The 19,550-nt window shown below is 45.6% G+C and overlaps 2 protein-coding genes across 4 annotated transcripts in view; one reads left to right on the top strand and one right to left on the bottom strand.

Moving 5' to 3' along the window:
• LOC146811646 (uncharacterized) overlaps window positions 1–1,769 on the bottom strand; it is a 58,940-nt gene extending 57,171 nt beyond the window's left edge. The window contains exon 1 of one of the 2 annotated variants that reach the window (XM_085618614.1): window positions 1,646–1,769. The gene's annotated coding sequence lies outside the window, so the exon portion shown is untranslated. Of the gene's footprint in view, window positions 1–1,122 lie in introns of both variants that reach the window. The other variant, XM_085618615.1, reaches the window with a different exon arrangement.
• A 190-nt stretch (window positions 1,770–1,959) lies between these two features.
• LOC146811645 (uncharacterized) overlaps window positions 1,960–19,550 on the top strand; it is a 70,089-nt gene continuing 52,498 nt past the window's right edge. For both annotated transcript variants that reach the window (XM_085618612.1, XM_085618613.1), the window contains exon 1: window positions 1,960–2,595. The gene's annotated coding sequence lies outside the window, so the exon portion shown is untranslated. The remainder of the gene's footprint in view (window positions 2,596–19,550) is intronic.

Raw genomic sequence — 19,550 nt, 5'->3', positions numbered from 1 at the left:
TTTACAAGCATATGGCACACAAGAGAGAGTTAGTGTTCCTTTTTGGAAAGTACACAATTTGCGTGTCTCGGGTTCTAATCAGCCAAATCAAATGTAGCTCATAGTAGGTGCATTTTCATTAAACTGCACTGGAACGAGACCAGTCAATCTATCACATGCCAAGCTCTCCTATGTCTCTAAGGCTCGCATCACAGAAAGATGAGTTTAAACTAGCATTGACAAAGCCAACCAGTCTCAGCCTTTGGGATTGACTTTACCAATGCCTTCTGATCACGATGTACAGCACTGGCAAGATGCTGTGCGGCATGTCCCCCCCCCAAAAAAAAGGCAGCACTGGGGCACCTGCGTCATTTTGTAAGTGCCTAATGTGGGTGTGCTGCGCAGACGCCCCTTTTTTATTTACCATAAAAAAGAAAAAAGTTGCAGAAAGGGTTTTTAGGCATTGGGTGCCCTGCGCCCTCCGTCCACCCCCAAAAACACAAACGACAGTGGACTGTGGAGAAGCAACAGACAAGAGAGGCCAACACAGACAGGTGGAGAAGCACACGAGTGAAAAAGCACCAATACATGCAAGAAAGAGGGTTTGACAATAGGGAAGAAGTACACAGGAGAGACTGCAACATGAGGGAGAAGTAACAGGATGCCCGGGTGAGTGAGAAGAAAGCACAAAAGAAAGAAAGTTGGAAAGGACATGCTTTCTAATGGAGCGCGTAAGAAAAAAGTAGGTCCTTAAAAGTGAGCAGTGAAAGGCTAGAAACCAGCCAATCAGGGAAATGGTAACAAGGAAATACTCCAGGGGTGGGATAAACAAGATGGACAACGAAAACCACTGAAGAAGAAAGCAAATGAGTGACAATAAAGCCAACCAATGGTAAGTAGTGGGCGGGCTGTAAGACCCTATAAGTTATTGGTAAGCATACAATAGACATTTTGCATCCAGACAGTGCAAAGCACAGGGCGGGGCGGGGAATATATGGCAGAGGGAACGGCTTGAAAGAGCAGAAACAATTCTCTCATTATAAGACTTATGTAGGCAGAAAACAAGAAAGTCATACAATTTTGTGAAAGAAATAACAAAAATATTTTACGCTAAGCAATAGTAAACAAAAACATAAAAGTTACCTATTTGGCTGGGCTAGAACTCTCAAAGAATCCAGGTTCAGGCATGAATAGTTCACCTAGTCCAGTTTTCCTGTTTGCATTCTGGTATTTGAGTTATAATCATGTTTTTGTAAGTCGAATAAACAGGACTACAATTTCCACAAACGTAGATTTTGGAAACGTGAAATCTCTGCTAGGCTATCGGATAAGAGAGTTCGCCAAGCCTGCCTGCTAAAGCAGGGCCAACTTAATAAGATGCATATGCTCCTAAACATCAGGGGAGGAGATCGCTCAAAAACCATCCTACTTGTGTGTAGTAACTCACAAATGTAGCCATGGTGTAGGATGCTCGCTGGCCTGTCTGCGAAGCTGCTCCAGGTATCAGCGTTTGCAAGGTTCTGTTTCTAAACACGCCCCTCGGTCGGCTTCTTGGGCTGGAGCCCTGACAAAGAGCTGAAACCGGTTATGCTCCATCCTAAGAATCCGTTAACATACACTGCAACATTTGGGAACACACAAGACTGCGTTAAATAGTATGACAAACCTGAGCCCGAACACCGCTTAACACGGAGTTTATCCAGGAGAGCACAAGAAAGAAAGCGAGAGCGCGGAATCTGATCCTAACAATAAGAAAGTAGCGAGTTGCCGCCTGGAATCTGCGGATACTGAGACTCGAATTTGACTCCTGCACTGACGTCGGAGAGGAGCAAGTATGGGCAAAGCAATGGGAAGAGAGCGGCCATTTCGGAAGTGCTACATAGAAGCCAAGTTTCGTCCAACTACCGGTGTGAACTTTACAATAAGGTGTATCTCTTTTCAAGATTGGTTGTCTTTTGATTCCGAGCCGCAGATTAGTTTTTTTCTTGTCTCGTGTTTTGAACTGTACATTTAAGCATGTTTCCTTTCGCTTGAAGCCGTATACCACTAAATCAAGCGCAGGAATAGACTAGCTCTGAAGCTCAACGCATGAAAAACAATATTCAGTGGTGTCGGAGGAACAAGAAGGGCCAAGGCTGTTCCAAATTACACTAACGACTTGTAACACAAAGCCTCGAAAGGCTCCAGTTGGGAAAACACCCACAGGTCTGCAAACCTAGTTGTGTTTATTTGCGCTACGAAGATTTTATTTTTTGCTAAGATAGTCACCGCATAGATGTTAAAATGATTATATTGGATCAACAATTGCAGTATATTCTTCGAAAACAGTGAAATAATTAAATTTACATGAACGCCGTCCAAAACACAAGGAATGAGGACCACTGCAAGATGGCCGAGCTCCAGCCCGCTCGGACTCCGGAGTTCAGCCGTCTGGCTTTAATCAAGGCTCCCTGGGCACCAGGGTCTCCAGCATCGGGTTTCTTTTGGCAGATTGCTAGACTGCTGTTGACAGCCGCAGATTCCAGACAGCCAGCCGGTCGATAGTTGGTGTTTGCAGGGGTTCCAGGTTCTGGGCTGCAGGGTTCGCTCCAAACCGCAGAGGTGTGAACAGAACAGGTAGGTCAGAGCTGTAGGCGCAAGGCACATATACATGAATAGGGGGAAACCATGTCTGCCTTCTGAGCCGGAACATCCTATATCAGAGGCACTGGTTTGGATTGGTTGACATCGATACAATTTCTGCCATAAATATGCACAGCATAGGTTACACTCATTAATACTTAAAAGATGGAACAGACGGGGCCAATGTCATCTGCGATGCCATAGGAGGAGAAGAGACGGAGTACGGCGCAGGGAGACTGTTCCATATGCTTCATATATGTCCTTCTGGTGATCAGTGCTGCGCAAGGTGCGTGGATCTTGAGTCACAGTCGGTTTATTTTTATTTTTATCGGTTTCTTTATTCAGATCTAGGGTTTCCAGATAGCCCTGTGTACGCGGAACACCATTTAACCGTTTTTGGGATAAATTGGTTGTAAATCGCCGTGTCGCTGTCCCTTAACCACTATTTTTGCTCGAATAATTTCAGCGAAGATTTTGGTATTTCTTATTGCCAGCCCTGCCAACTCGCATTGGGCCCTGGTGTGCTCTAAGACAGTGTTCCCAAAACTGTGCGTCAACCCACTGGTGGGTGGGGAGACAATTTTTGTGTGGTCGTCAAAGTCCAAGCAATAAATTAAGATGCCTTTAAATTTTGCATTTTTCTTGTCACATTTGCTGTGCTTTAAAGGATTTGTCAGGCTATGTTTTCTGACAAATTGGTGCTTTTTTAAAATGAGGATTGGTGTTTACAAACTCCTCTCACTTTGCAGTCAGAAAAGGAAAGAGAATTATGTGACTATATTGCTGGGGTACAGAGCATATGAAAGGAGAGGTTGTAGGATGTCAACTTTTTATTTAGACACAACAAAAGGAAAATACCTATACATGAACTGCACACATTCAGCAACTAAGAAAGCAAAAATGCAGCACATTTTTTTGGCAATTATGGAATGTGATGGAAACAAAGAATTAAATAGGAAAGAAATTAAGACACTTTACTTGGTGATGCACAAGTAATAAATATTAACTGGATCCTGATTTCCACACATTATCATTTGTGTGCAATATATTTTTATTAGTAATACTGTATGTCTGTGCAAATTAGGTGGCTATTTCAATGGAAAATGAGTTGTTTGTAAATGACATTGCATTACCACAGGATGCTTTAGTTACATTAAAAAATTGTGCGCCTCATGTCCACTAAAGCTAGGTGGGTCTCTAAAAATTGGGTTGTGGTTTTTGAAGTTTGGGAAGCACTGCTCTAAGAGGTACAGGCACCATGCACCCTCCTCTGGTACATTGCTTTAAATGGGCCGGTACTGTCCGGTACTTTATTTTGAGAGGGAGAGTACCGGCACTTCTCAGAAACAAGCAGATATTCTGGTACTGAGTACCTGCACTTCTATGTCTCCATTTCAAGCACTGCTCTGGTACAAGTGGGAGAATGGTGTAATCCTAGGCGAAAAAGAAAAAATAATGCAGTAGGAGTTTCTGCCCAAGAACTGCTTCTCTTACTATTGTTGTAAAGAATAGGGATTCTCTTTGCACAACATACATTTGTTTATATAATTGTTAAACTTCAGTAACGCTTTCGCAAAATAAATTATTGTAGTTGGGATTCAAATGGGGTTCTGTTGTTTTTAGCCAAAACTGCACACCAAATTAAAAGCGTTGAAGAAACGATTAAGTCAAACAAAACTTTATACCTGACAGAGAGACTTCTGGAAGTTTGGAAAACATTTACTTCTTGGTCACCACTTAATATATCCGGTCTGTGCCAGACATTACAGGGGGTTTGATGCCTATGCGAATGAAAGGTCACCCACAACCAGAGAAGAGGGGTTTGATCAGCCTGGAATGTTCCCAGGAGCAAGGAATGTACGTGCTGCAGATCAGAGCTTATAAATTCTCCCTACTTCCACGGACAGAGTAATTTCACAGTCATGCGCACATACACTCATCCTACGCTGGTGGGCCCATTACACCAACATTCATTCTATTACTCTATCCACACTGAATATAAGAAAGAATTCCTAAATCAATCTGCACCTAATTAGAGGTCAATGCAACCAAATTGAATTGCCTTGAGTCATGATTTAAAACAGTTTAACACATTTGAGATCTCAATAACATGACAAAGAAATAACCACCCGACACTAATTCAAACAGAAATTATTTTATCTAAATTAGTTTAAATGAAAGTCATTCAATTGCAAAATCATTATTCTCATATTTACCTATTCTGGCTAAATGTCGTACTCTAAATCAGGACAGGTCTCTCAATAAAGAATCAAAGTCTCTCGAGTCGCCGTCCTCTGTCAGCATCGGTCTTCTGAGCATAAGTTCAGGAAGAAGTGGCCTAAGACCCTCTCTAGTCTAGCAATATTTATACTAAAATTTACATACTAAAAGTTACAAACAAGCTCTAAAACGTCCGTTGAGCAGGAAAGGATGTTAGCTTGCAACATTAGAAAAATCTCCGCTCTCGGATATCTCAAAATTCAAAACAAGGAAATAGGAAGTCCAAAACTAGTTTGCAACATCCATGGATGCTCTTCTCCGGAATTGTATCACTCGCAGTGAAGCCACCACAAGTTTATCAAAAATGTTCATTTGTGACAAATGTTCTCTACCAAGGATAATTGGCGACCATCCCAGAGTTGTCGTTTTTTCATAACTTTAGTTCAGGCAGAGGCCGAGGTCACAATCAGCGAGGCCTCTCTTCATATTTCATCTACTCAAATGCAGGCTGTAGATGTCGGCCATTTTCTTAGCAGGCCAAAATGGACAACTTAATTAAAAAGAAACATAAAACAACGTTACTACATTGTATTGATTATACAGTGTTAATTCCCACTAATACCCTTATGTGTATGTATTTATCTAGCCATTTGCGACATAAAAAAGCAATAAAGCATATTATTTTAAAGCGCAATCACATAACAAATATCACATAAGCCACACTTATTTAATTAATTTGCTCACCAACTTAGTTTACCTATTAATTTAGCCATGCAATTGCATACCCACGTATAGTTCTTTCATTAGTAAGGTTGATTAAATAAAAAAATCGACAAAACTTAGTGCTTAATAATTAATTATTAGTATTTTTAATTATAACATACAAAAATATAAACTGATGTTTGGGTTTAAATAGAAAACCCTGCTCCAGCATACGCACGTACCCCTCCCAGTACCCCAACTTCAAGGAAGCAAAGGCGGTAAGAAAGTGTGTCCCTTCACTTATTGGAAGTGTCTGCGTGAACCCTACCTGCTTAACAACGGACGGTTGTGTTTTGTGGGGGCGGAGTGCATTCTGCAATACAGCGTGGACAAATTCATCCCCCACAGAAGACCAGCGATCGGCATTAATCCACCGAGTTATCTCTATGGATTTTAACTTTGGGCCGGTAGGTTGTACAAACATCCCCGCGGCAGACGCAGCGATCACCCATTGAATCTTCTTTTTGACCAAACCCCGTGACCCGGAGATTGTACTTGAGCCCACCACTTAAATACTTCCGGAAGGATGCTGACTAGAGCCTGTCTAAAACTTTTCGTTTCTATGCAGGAGTTAGTTACTTAAGCCCGGAACTAAAGTGAAGTGAAGGCTTTGGTATCCAAATTTAGGAAGGAGGGGGGGGGGGGGGGGGGGTGAGGTGAATACATATCAGCGCTTCCCGCCTCCCTCAGCTCGGGTAAAACAGAGTGACAAAGCGCACAACATATTGTTTTAGTGAGGGAAAGTCTGCATCGCATTAATCGCTGTACCTTTCACTCACCGTTTAACTGGCTGGAAAAGGGCTTGGACCTGGAGGAACAGCTGACTGCAGGGCAAGCTGCAAGTCGCAGGCCGAGTAGCACGATACTTTGCAACAGGAAGCCTCAATCAAGGTGGTTGGTCGAGTGTCCGTAGTCGCACTCGCAGCAGAGAAAGTTCAAAAGGAGGAAGGGGGGGAGCCCCAAATGATAAAGGACAAACAGCTAAGGGGCGGGCGGTAATGTACCTGACACGCCCACCATTGACAAACTAGGATTGTGTCAAACTAACTCCAAGGCAGGTCAGCAGCACATTATGGGGGCAGGTCAGAGGCCACTGCAGGTCTTGCAGGGCCCTCATTGGAGGCAGCTTCCAGCCGCAACGATCTATGGCCCTGCAGGTGTTACTTGTGGGCAGGGGCCGCAGGGCACAGACACCTAAAGTTCGGAAAGGGGTGTGACAGGGCATCCATGGGCTGCAGCGCCGCACAAAGCCTTGAATCCGCCGCACACTCGGCGGATTCTAGCCCAAATTTCGGCAGCCCGCCCAACACGAATTTTTCTCGCACAATCAGGCAAAATATCGCCCAATTGTGCGAGAAATAGCCCAATCTAGCAACACTGCCTGCCCCCTCCCACGGATGCTCCGTCAGTGATGGGCTCAAATCCACGCCTAATCCCGGCCCGCTCCTTCCAAGGCCGCTCCTTCCAAGGCCACTCCTCTCACCCGTAGGCTCCGATGGTGAACATTATTTTCGAAGTTGAAAGGTTTGTATTGTGCTTGTTCTGCGCTCCATTTTACCCCTGGGTTGTAGCTGGGGTAATTTAAGAGCAAAATCCGACATGAGGCTAAAGTTGAAAAAAATCAAACCGTTTCAAAACAGACAATGCTGTATTTCAAAAGCAGATGAAACAACAAAGAGCACATTTTGATAATACATTTTTATTAGCAGGCAATAGCAATCTTAAGAGGAATTGCATAGCTTCATACACACTTTGACCCCAATTCCATCACAGTCTCTCTCTCTCTCTGTTAATCCCTCTGTCAGACAGTCAGTCTCTCTTTCTGTCAGTCAGTCTCTGTCAATCTCTCTCTTTCAGTCAGTCTCTCGCTCTCTCTGTCAGTGTCAGTCAGTCTCTCTGTCAGTCTCTATCACTGTCTCTCTCGATCAGTCAGTCTCTCGCTCGCTCGCTCTCTCTGTCAGTCAGTCTCTCCCTCTCTCTCTCAGTCAGTCTCTCCCTCTCTCTCTCTCAGTCTTTCTCTACCTCAGTCAGTCATTCTGTCAGCCAGTTTCTCTCAGTCTCAGTCTCAGTCTCTCTCTCTCTCTCTCTCTCTCTCTCTCTCTCTGTCAGTATCTCAGTCAGTCACTCTCTCCCCCTCCATGCTCTCTCTCTCTCTCCACTTTCTCTCTCCTCTCTCTCTCCACTTTCTCTCTTCTCTCTCTCTCCAATTTCTCTCTTCTCTCTCTCTCTCTCTCTCTCTCTCTCTCTCTCTCTCTCTCTCTCTCTCACGCTCCACTCTCTCTCTCTGTACTCTCTCTCTGTGGGGCCATGGGTACATTAACTGAAAGGTCCGCGGGCCGCCGAGGAAGGCCTGCCGGGCCGCCAGCGGCCCACGGGTCATACTATGAGTACCACGGATCTAAATAATCACATAGGAGACGAAGTGAGCAGTGCAGTGGTCAGGCTTAGCTGTTTAAAAGAGCATTTGCAGTGCGTAAATGTAGAATTACAAATCATGGTAGCTTATATATACTTGAAATGGGGAATATTTGTAACAGCAACTCATGTGCAACAGTAAGGACATTTTTGTTCTCAGCGAGGGCATATCTGTGGCCAAGAATGATATATTAATCTGACAAAAACAAATATATGTTTAAAATTAAAAAAATAATATATATATATATATATACACACACGTAGATTGAGAGTACACTGAATCCTGTATGGTAAAGCAGGTCTACAAATGTAGCCACTTCCACTGTACCATACAAAAGTATTTGCAATGCAATCGGTCTTGCCTTTGGGACCCTATATGTATTTAGCTATGCAGCACATTAGCCTGGGTGCTGAAACATCTACGGTTCTTTAACATGGAGGGAAAGTAAGCACCAAACTGCGTGCCACGCTAGGTATGGGAACACATGGGGAGAAATATTGCCTTTCAGCGGGAAATGGTATAGTCCAAAGCTCTGTTCATAATATAAAATCAGGGCCTTCGGTGGTCATATCACTGAAAATACAAGATTTGAAAAAAATATTGTCTAAGGGTGTTCGTGGAAGACAATTTCTATGGACTGGAATCTAGAGAATGCTAAAGTGATTCTAGTATTTTACTGACCTCTGCTGGTCGTTTTCTATCAAGAAGGTTAAATAGAGGCAGTTACCAGAAAAATAAAAAAAAGGAAGTCCTTCAGCAGAAAGCAATTCTGGTATTTTACTGACCTCTACTGGTCGTTTTCTATCAAGACAGTTAAATAGAGGCAGTTGAACAGAAAAAAGTCTCTAAGTGGAAGCAGACATGTCCTATGGCTGATCTCCAGAGCCCACAAAGTACATTCACATACAAGTATATACAAGAGGTCTTGAATGCCCGACCTAAAAAATGAACCATTATGACTCATTGCAGTGGTCCTGCTTTGCCAGATCCAATGTATGTTATTGACTGAGACATTTTCATTTTATATAAGAGTAACAAGCAGGGAAATATTTATTTCGTTCTCTGCACGTGCCCTACTCTGGCTACCAAATAAAAACAGAATTGTTTTTAAAATTTGCTGTTTAACTCATAATGCTCTATATGGAAATGGACCCTCCTATCTCTTATCAAAGCTCACTCGCTACTTCCCTCCAAGACTTTTGTGATCCTCCGACAAAGCACTGCTCAGGATTCCGGTCAGGGGGCAGGTCGGTCTCTTTCTTAGCTCCATCCTATTGGAATAACCTGCCTCTTCGACTGTAAATTTGTGAGTATCATCAGCAATTTTGAAAACTACTTAAGACCTATCTATTCTAACTGCTTTAGTTCTGCTGTGTCCTGGCTTCCATGCTGAGATACCCCTTCCGGGGTGATTTGTGCGCATAATAAATGTAATAACATAACATTTAATAACACGTTTTGTACCAAAAATATGGCATCATTTTATGATAGCCATGTAAGAATTAATGTGGATTTATCGCTCCTTGAACATACTTTGTCAGGAAGTATTTTTTGCTCACACTTGTGACAGTGTATCACTGCAGCAAATTTAAGATGGAGAAATTGGGTTTTAATTTTTAAGACCGTTTTGGGCTAATTTTAACATCTATAAGAATTCCAGTATGTAGTCATCTCACACAGAGTTGACTTTTTCTCACTCCCATGACATTTGCTACTCTTCTTGCCATTTTAGCGATCACTCTGCCAGCCTATAAGGCTATGTGTCCATTGATAGATAATCTTTCAACAACGATACATAAGGGAGACTTTCTGTTGCAGCTTCACTCACATCCATTTCATCAGCATTTCCTGGCCAATCATAAGTCAAGTGTTCCTGGTCCGTATGTTGTCACTCACTTTAGAGCACAAGGCCTTGATCAACCTCATAAAGTGTGTAACACTGCACATCTGCAGACCTTCATACTGACGGCTGTAATTATGATAGGGATCTGCATCCAATGCCAGTATCGATAAACCCACAGTGAGCGAGGACAGCAAATATACACTTGGTCCTTGGTGAGAGAAGAAAGAAATTAGCTCCTCTTAGTCTTTACGACTTAAGACAACAAGTTCAGACTTAAAAGTAAACAACAACAAAAAAATGGGAAAAAACACTCTTATGGACATTTTTAATTTGTTGGCAAAGTGCTTTATCTAACTGCCATTTTCTCATGAAATCCTCTCATATTGTCCAGTTGCACTGCCATGCAGGTGGTCTTATAGTGCCTGACTTATGCCATTGTAGAAGGCCAGGGGGAGACGCTTCGTCCTGGGGAGCACATACCTGGCAGCAGCAAGTTTCAGCTTTTGCCCGGGAGACGCCAGGAGTAGCAGCGGCAGTGCGAGCAGCGGAGGCCCCGCCCCCTTGACCCCTGCACCTTCATCTGCACCTCGCGCCTCCCGCTTCGCGGGAGACGCTTCGTCCTGGGGAGCACATACCTGGCAGCAGCAAGTTTCAGCTTTTGCCCGGGAGACGCCAGGAGTAGCAGCGGCAGTGCGAGCAGCGGAGGCCCCGCCCCCTTGACCCCTGCACCTTCATCTGCACCTCGCGCCTCCCGCTTCGCGGGAGACGCTTCGTCCTGGGGAGCACATACCTGGCAGCAGCAAGTTTCAGCTTTTGCCCGGGAGACGCCAGGAGTAGCAGCGGCAGTGCGAGCAGCGGAGGCCCCGCCCCCTTGACCCCTGCACCTTCATCTGCACCTCGCGCCTCCCGCTTCGCGGGAGACGCTTCGTCCTGGGGAGCACATACCTGGCAGCAGCAAGTTTCAGCTTTTGCCCGGGAGATGCCAGGAGTAGCAGCGGTAGTGCGAGCAGCGGAGGCCCCGCCCCCTGCACCTTCATCTGCACCTCGCGCCTCCCGCTTCGCGGGAGACGCTTCGTCCTGGGGAGCACATACCTGGCAGCAGCAAGTTTCAGCTTTTGCCCGGGAGACGCCAGGAGTAGCAGCGGCAGTGCGAGCAGCGGAGGCCCCGCCCCCTTGACCCCTGCACCTTCATCTGCACCTCGCGCCTCCCGCTTCGCGGGAGACGCTTCGTCCTGGGGAGCACATACCTGGCAGCAGCAAGTTTCAGCTTTTGCCCGGGAGACGCCAGGAGTAGCAGCGGCAGTGCGAGCAGCGGAGGCCCCGCCCCCTTGACCCCTGCACCTTCATCTGCACCTCGCGCCTCCCGCTTCGCGGGAGACGCTTCGTCCTGGGGAGCACATACCTGGCAGCAGCAAGTTTCAGCTTTTGCCCGGGAGACGCCAGGAGTAGCAGCGGCAGTGCGAGCAGCGGAGGCCCCGCCCCCTTGACCCCTGCACCTTCATCTGCACCTCGCGCCTCCCGCTTCGCGGGAGACGCTTCGTCCTGGGGAGCACATACCTGGCAGCAGCAAGTTTCAGCTTTTGCCCGGGAGACGCCAGGAGTAGCAGCGGCAGTGCGAGCAGCAGAGGCCCCGCCCCCTTGACCCCTGCACCTTCATCTGCACCTCGCGCCTCCCGCTTCGCGGGAGACGCTTCGTCCTGGGGAGCACATACCTGGCAGCAGCAAGTTTCAGCTTTTGCCCGGGAGACGCCAGGAGTAGCAGCGGCAGTGCGAGCAGCGGAGGCCCCGCCCCCTTGACCCCTGCACCTTCATCTGCACCTCGCGCCTCCCGCTTCGCGGGAGACGGTTCGTCCTGGGGAGCACATACCTGGCAGCAGCAAGTTTCAGCTTTTGCCCGGGAGACGCCAGGAGTAGCAGCGGCAGTGCGAGCAGCGGAGGCCCCGCCCCCTTGACCCCTGCACCTTCATCTGCATCTCGCGCCTCCCGCCTCGCGGGACGCGCGCGGGTGTGCGCCGGGCTAAGCCCGGGCAAAGGGCGGGCCGTCTAAGGCCGTCCGAGGACGTTGGAGGTCGGGTTGGTCCACCCCCCCAAATCCGAGTGCACTGATGATATCGTATTGACTGAGACCTGAGGTACTGTGCTACGTTAAAAGGCTTTTTACAGTTTTGGTGGGGGCTTGTGACATTTACGCTCTATTATTATTAAGACTTCCATAAACTAGTGTGTGTTTCCTCTGTGTTTGTGGTAACTCCTCCGGCTGTGGATCGTGTACCATGGGTAAAAGGAAAGCTGTAGAAGGAGGATCCATGGCCAGTAGTAAAAAGGGTAAAAAACAGAAGAAAAGTATTCACTCTGCCATGAATTGCGTCCTGACAAGAATTGAGGGGATAGTTAATGATTGTGAGGATTCGCTAGCTGATGGGCAGGTGGAGGATCAGTTAACTAAAACACTTTCTAACTCAACTCGCACGATCCCATCTATGTTCCATACTCCGTGCTCGAATAAACAGCAAAGTATTATCTCACCCCCCGATACAATCACCTCTGACCCTCAAATATCACCTAAACAGACCGTGGGCACTATGAATGGCACAGAAGGAGACTTAGACACTCCTCATTGTGCCCCCCAATCCATCTTATGTTCTAACAGGTTTGCCCCCCTTGATCCTGATTTATTCCAAGTAACTAGCTCTGTCACAATACTTGCTGACGATTCCGAGGCCCCAGTTACACCTGATGCTTACTCCTTAGCGACTCTTTTGGAGAGAATTAAGAAATTAGAGGAGTTAGTGGGGGCCCTTACCAAGAGGGTCGAGAGTCTTAGTTTAGGTCAAGCACCCCCACGATCTCTCCTCTACCTCTTCCATCTTCCGGGGCAGTTCCCTGCAGGATGAAGCCTGTTCCCCCAAAGCCAATTCCTGCCAAAACTAATGCCGGTCATGTACAGGAAGGGGCTCATAATGCGGATATTACATCCAGAATAAACGGCCAGATTAATTCATATGCGGACATGACAAGATGCCCTGACCCAGCAAGCACACCGAATGTTAAGACCTTTAACAGACGCCCCCCTCGTTTTTTTCCATCTCATAGACGGGGCAATAACAACCAACCACTCCATTCCCCAGCCAATTCGGCAAATTTCCTACCTGTGCACGCCAACCCCTCTGTCTTTATGACCTATGTTCCAAAATTGTCACCAAGGTCCACCTTTGAAAACAGTGTATCTCTTCATAACAAAGTCATACACTGGTTGAGACATGTTCGAGGGTGTAGATCAATCATTAGAGAGGACATCATAAGGGCAAAAAGGCTATCACGGGCGGATGCTTCTTCAGATTGTATCGAGATTGTGTTTGGGGACCCTGTCTTAGCAGAAAATTTATTACTCCTGGAGTTTAGGTCATCTCCTCCCGCTCCCTCTTCAATCCAGGTTCGTAGGCTCCCCGCATGGTCTGAACAGAGGGGGGGGACAGGACTCAGGCTTAGGACAGGTGGATTGACTAACCAATCTCCACATGACTTCCCCTGCACATATTTCCACATCTCATTCCATTGGGGGGCTGGATTCGAACACTATCCTTATTTCCAACCTGTCCTCAAACGATTTGGGTGAAACAATTGATACTCTGGTAATCAATGAGGGATGCCAAGATAGTCAGGTGGTGGACTTGAGGACCCCCCTAACTCCTGCTCCCTCGAGCGTTATCAATTTTTTATCATGGAACATTGCGGGGCTCGGGAAGAATCTTGCAGATCCTGTTTGGAGCGATTTCATCGACAAGTTTGATGTTATCCTCTTCCAGGAAACCTGGAGTTTGGTACCCCTGCATAGATCAGGGTTCATCACTCATTTTGTCCCCGCAATTAGATCCATAAGAGGACGTCCATCGGGGGGTCTCCTAATTTGGATTAACATCAACTTGAACTGGGCAATCAAGAGGCACGTAATTATATCTCACGACCTCCTCCATTTATCCATCAACGGGGTGGACGACCAACCCCCGCTTGAAATATTCAACATCTATGCTAGGGGGACCCCTGGAGCACGGGAAAGCCCTGCTGTATCGGCTCTTGAGTCCGAATTAACAGCATTCACTTTCAAGGTGGATGTCGTCGTTGCCGGGGACTTTAATTGCACTTTTGAGCCCCTGAGCAGCGACGACATCCTGGGCATTGGAGATGCCGACTCTAAGCAGGGCATACCCCAACTTACTCTTCCGCCAATAAAGAAATGGTCTAAGAGGGCTCTGCAACTTAATGCGCTAACATTGGAGTTCAATCTGAGGGCCACAAATGGACGAACTTGCTCAGATGGCCAGGGAGCCCCTACTTTCACAAGGACTAGAGCTCCCTCGCGCATTGATTACATTCTGTTGGGCATCGAGCTTTGGCCAGATCTTATTGACATGGAAGTAATCAACAGGTGTGAGAGCGATCACAGCCCCCTGTTCATGAAGCTCAAGCGTGAGTCTGTTACTACTTCCATCGAGTATTCCAACAAACAGAGGCCTGGGGCAAGAGAGGCTGTCCCGACCAATTGTAATAGGCGTCTTAAGTGGCCAAGGGTGGTAAAACGCGAATTGGACCTGGGAAAAATAAAAAGGATAGTGGAAGAAGGTTCTATAGCCCTGGATACGCCCAAAGGCTGTCTTTCACAGGCCCCTTCTCCCCAACACTTCTTAGAGGTATATCATCAAACAGTGACAAGGGTGGGGAACTTTTTTGTGTTACAGGAAAAGGGGGACCATAAGTGCCCTCCCCCCAAATCAGAAAACCTTTGGTTCTCACAGGACTGCAGGGAAAAAAGACCGATTCTATCCGAAGCCATTAAACATAAGGTTCAACCGGCCATTGTTAAAGCCCGAAAAACTTATTACGAAACTATCAGGAAGGCAAAGAGACTGTGGGAGGAAAGCCATTGGCAGGATTTAAAGGCCGCAGCTTTACAAAAAGACTCAACTCCCTTCTGGAGTCTCATTAATGTCCGGTCCAAGGGAAGAGCTGACCCAATCCCCAATCATATAACGGGGAGTCAATGGCACCAGCACTTCTCTGATCTTTACTCTTTTGGGGAAAAAATGGCTCCAGAGAATCTGTCCCCGGTAATTGAGAACTTGGTACCCCTGGAGATAGAGGCCGCGTTTGGCCTATCAGAAGTCCTCTCTGCAATTAATATGATTGCCCCAGGAAAAGCAGCAGGACCTGATGGCCTCCCTGGCGATCTCTTGCTACATGACAAAGATCTATGGGCAGAATTTATTCTACGCATTTTAAATAACTTAGCTTTGGGATGCCCGGTTCCGGATTCTTGGAAGGGGGCGGAGGTGGTGGCCATTTATAAGAAAGGGGACAGGGGGGACCCTGCCAACTACAGACCGATTAGTTTAATCGATGTCCTACAAAAAGTGGTTGGCAGAGTCCTCCTCACTAGAATCAAGACCTGGATAGATGAGGAGGGTATCCTGAGCCATTTCCAAGCCGGTTTTAGGGAAGGGGTTGGCACCATTGACCAGGTCTTCAGATTCTGTACCATACATTGGAAATCTGTAATTATCGAAAAAGGCAGCCTGTATTTGGCTTTTATTGATTTAAAAACGGCCTTTGACCTGGTCCCACGATTACAGCTGTGGCAGGTCTTGTATGACTTGGGCATCCCCCCCCTAATCTTGGACCTCCTCAAACGCCTTCACGAAGGGAATTTTGCTAAAGTCCGTTGGGGGCATCAGGGACAGCTCACAGAGAGGATCACCGTCGAGAAAGGAGTACGCCAGGGCTGTGTTTTAGCCCCGACCCTGTTCTCTCTCTTTATAAATGGGGTGGCAGACCACTTGAGAGAGGACACGGTCGATGCACCAACCCTGTGCGGGGAAAAAACACCCACCCTGCTCTTTGCTGACGACACTCTGTTGATATCTAAAAGCCCTATGGGCCTACAAAGATTGCTCTCCCGCTTCTCCCATTTTTGTGACACCAGGGGCTTGAAAATAAACACTTCTAAAACCAAGCTAATGGCACTATCACCCTCTAGAAATTTTAGGAATAACATTAAGCTTAATGACACTACTCTTGAGCTAGTTGAGGCTTTTGATTACCTTGGAGTCAGGGTAAACAATAAGCTAAAATGGGCTCCCCATCTATCGAAAATGCTTCTTGCCCATAAGAGAGCCTCAGGGGCAATAGCGAAACACCAGAGACTCTCCTACACCAGGCCCATTGCCGCGGCAGTTAAGGTCTATGAGGGGAAGGCAATGCCAGCGGCCCTATACGGGGCAGAACTGTGGGGGTTCGAAAACCTAACAGAGCTGCTTAGATCTGAGAATAAGTTCTTCAGAGACATATTGTCGCTCCCTCTGTCTACCCCACTAGTTCCTCTCCGTTATGATCTTGGCAGACAAAACTTTAGCAATGTAGCCAGGCTGCGCCCATTACTATACTGGGCAAGGCTTCGGAGAACCCCTGAACTCCTCCACTATGCATCTGCCCTCGACGAGCTAATAAAACTCGGAGCTGAGCGTAAGCTTCCCTGGGTATCAAATTTGAAAAAGGAGCTCCAGAAGATAGGTCTGGAAGAGGCCTGGGTAACCCAGCTCCCCCCACCCAAACCTGTGATAAAGAAGGCTTACTGGGAATGGGTTATGATTAATACCCTAAGAAATCAGGGAGGTGAGCTAACTTTAAAATTCCTGGATGTGAAACCTGCACCTAGCATGGAACCCTTTCTGGACATTATTGAATCTCCTGAAGATAGGTCCCTTTATCTCAAGATGAGATATGGTACACTCCCACTCTTCGAGGTTCAATCTAGATGGAGCACGGCACCCGTAAGTTCGAAAGGCTGTCCCGGTTGTGCCTCGCCCTTGGAGTCTATTGGTCATTTTCTGTTTGCATGCAAAGCATACCGGCAACCAAGAGCGAGATGGTTGACACCGGTTTGTAAAAATATGGGGACCAGGTCTGCCAGGGTGGCATTGCGTATCTTGATCTATGACACATCAGTCCCTAGTGTCATCTGTGGGACTGCTAAATACCTGGGCTGGGCCTGGAGGATCAGACGCAAGCTCCTTAAGGTGCAATAAATTTAAGATATAAACTTATCCCTGTTGCCCATAAAGAATATCATTGCCAAAGGTACTGACAAATGGGGGTCTTTGTTTACACTGTACATGCATATTTATTGCCATTTTTATTGCTTTTAATTGTATAAGGTTTAAAGCATATAGTTGTAGTGGGTTTTTAAAACTGTTTTTATATTTATTCTACCAAACTTTTATGATATGTTTTTAATATATCGAATAAAGTCACTACAACAGAAGGCCAGGACAGTGTTGGGGATAACATCACTTCAGGAGGTTCTATAGTACCACTTTCACATCGGTTGACGTGTTTTGGGTTACTAGATAGAGATGTGCTGCTGGTGTACCATTTGAGGAGGATTTCTTCCTGAGATCTAAACAAGTCAATTTTTTGGGACAGATAGTAGGGTAGAGTTTTGGTGAAGCTTTCCTTTAAAAAATACCAAAATACTCTCCTGGAACCACTTATCTTACTCAGCTGTACTCTCCTTGCAGGAAAAGGAGTGCATGTCACCGAACCCGACCGTGTCACAGTGCATATCACCGACAATTAAGAAGAAATCTCTGCAGTACTGCCGTGCTGGATACCAGGGGTGGTCTATTTGGGGGTTAGGAATGACCCCATCCCAAAATGCTCTTTTCACTGGTTTTTATTTTAATAAAGAAAGAAAAAGCAGCCTCTTTAAACCACTCAATATCTAATCCCAACAACAATACAATTTGTAAGCTTCATAAAACACAAATACGATTTTGAGATCCAGGAGGTTTTAAATACATGTTAAGATTTAAACTGAAATATTATTATAGCTATATGGGAAACATATTGAGGTCTCAACACCACGAAGCCCACAAGAATGACATTTCAGGGATTGAGGTAAGCACATAATATTTAACATACACAAGTGTTCAATTCCGTTGAAGTCAATTGCGGAATATGAGACAATTTTGCCTTGTTAAGTGAGATTATTTTGGAAAGTTTGATTGAGTCTTTAGAGCAGATAAATGTGGTATGTTATGGTCATTTACTATTTCAGCACTACAGTTCAGAGGCTGAGTTGTGCAGCATAACGATATATTAATAGGTTGAGTGCTGAATTATGAATATTATGATTTTAGCTAAGGAAGTGCTAGGAATTTAATTGTTTCTTAAATAAAGTTATCCGTTATTTTCCGTTGGGAAATTATTCCAGATGGTGCAGCAGTAGTGGGCTGTCATTTCTGGTGCCTGATGAACAGAACCCAAAGAGCTCTAGTCACGAAAAAACTCATAAAAATGTTGGCGGAGATTTGCTCACTTTAGTGTACTATTATGAGTTTTTTCTGTCCAGAAACATTCCCAGAAGGAGAAAAGGTGTGCCATGTATAAGTTTTATTTGTGTGTTTATGGGAATGTCGTCTGACTTTTTATAATGGCTCCTATTCTTCCTGCGCAGAGTTACATAGCAGAGAATTTAGCTCAGGGGCATGGAGCCCCCTGTGCAAGTCCAATTTTTTTCTCCAAAGGGAATACATTTTTCCTTACACTCCAACAAGTTTGGAGGTGATCCGATTCCCTTTTCATCCTGGGAGAAGTTACTCCAGCAGTTGCCTCGAGCCGACCTCCAAATGTAAGTTTGAAAGTGTATCAAACCTTCAAGGTGTATCACTTCTTAGAACACCAACTTCCACTCTTTGAGTGGAATTGCCTACTACGGATCCATCTGTACTCTACGAAAAATCACACTAGTAAAAGCCTTTGTGGATTCCTGAAATATGTAATTTCATCCATAAATGAAGGTTTATGCCTGATTGAAATTAGCTTTGTGAATTGGACGCAAAGTTTAACTGTAATAGGATGCTCCACCAACAACCTGGCTTCAGACCTAGTGAAATATGTTCGATCCATGGACTCTGAACTAGAGCCGTAAATACTGGATTCTGCAACCTTTGAGATCTTTGAATAAAATGCCTTTGAATGTTCTAACTAATGTCAAAAATCCCCTGGCATAATTTACAAAATTGTCAATGGGGCGCAAGTACTCCTTAAATGTAACAGGGGCCATAAGTCTGTCTGGTCAAGAGAGATTCTGTTCTCTGATGCCGATTCTGACTAACCTTTCTGGTTAGCTAGCTGAAATTGGTGGAGTAAGTAAGATGGGCCTAAATGCTACAGGAATTAATACATTGTGCACAACAAACTTTAAAAAAATGGCAAATACATTAATTGGTACTCCTATGGGGCAACACTATATAAAAGGCAGTGGAGTACTGTGTAAATTGATTGGAAGAAAGCTGGTCAACAGTGTTGTGTTTCACTTCAATTATTATCCATTGTCCAGGCTTAAGGTTTTTCTGTTGAAGGTGAACTGAATTGTCATTGAAGAGATGGGGTTCCTCTCATTTCTGATGAGAAGGAGGTGATGGTATGAGTCAGATCTGTGCATGGATGTTATTCCAGATTCTAGATGCGTACGTTTTATTGTCTTCTCCTTATTGCACTCCTTGGTTTCCAGTCAGGAGATATCAAGGTTGCTTGTGTTGCATTGCCACTGGAGATATTTATTTTTTCTTCCAGATTGGGTGACCTATGAGATGTTGCTGCCTTGCAGGGTATGAAACAAGCTTTTAAGGTGATGCGGACTGGGAGGGGGAG

Source organism: Triturus cristatus, chromosome 7 (genome assembly GCF_964204655.1).
Source record: "Triturus cristatus chromosome 7, aTriCri1.1, whole genome shotgun sequence".
Lineage (NCBI taxonomy): Eukaryota > Metazoa > Chordata > Amphibia > Caudata > Salamandridae > Triturus > Triturus cristatus.
The sequence above is the reverse complement of the archived record's forward strand: the minus strand, read 5'-3'. Positions and strand labels throughout refer to the sequence as shown.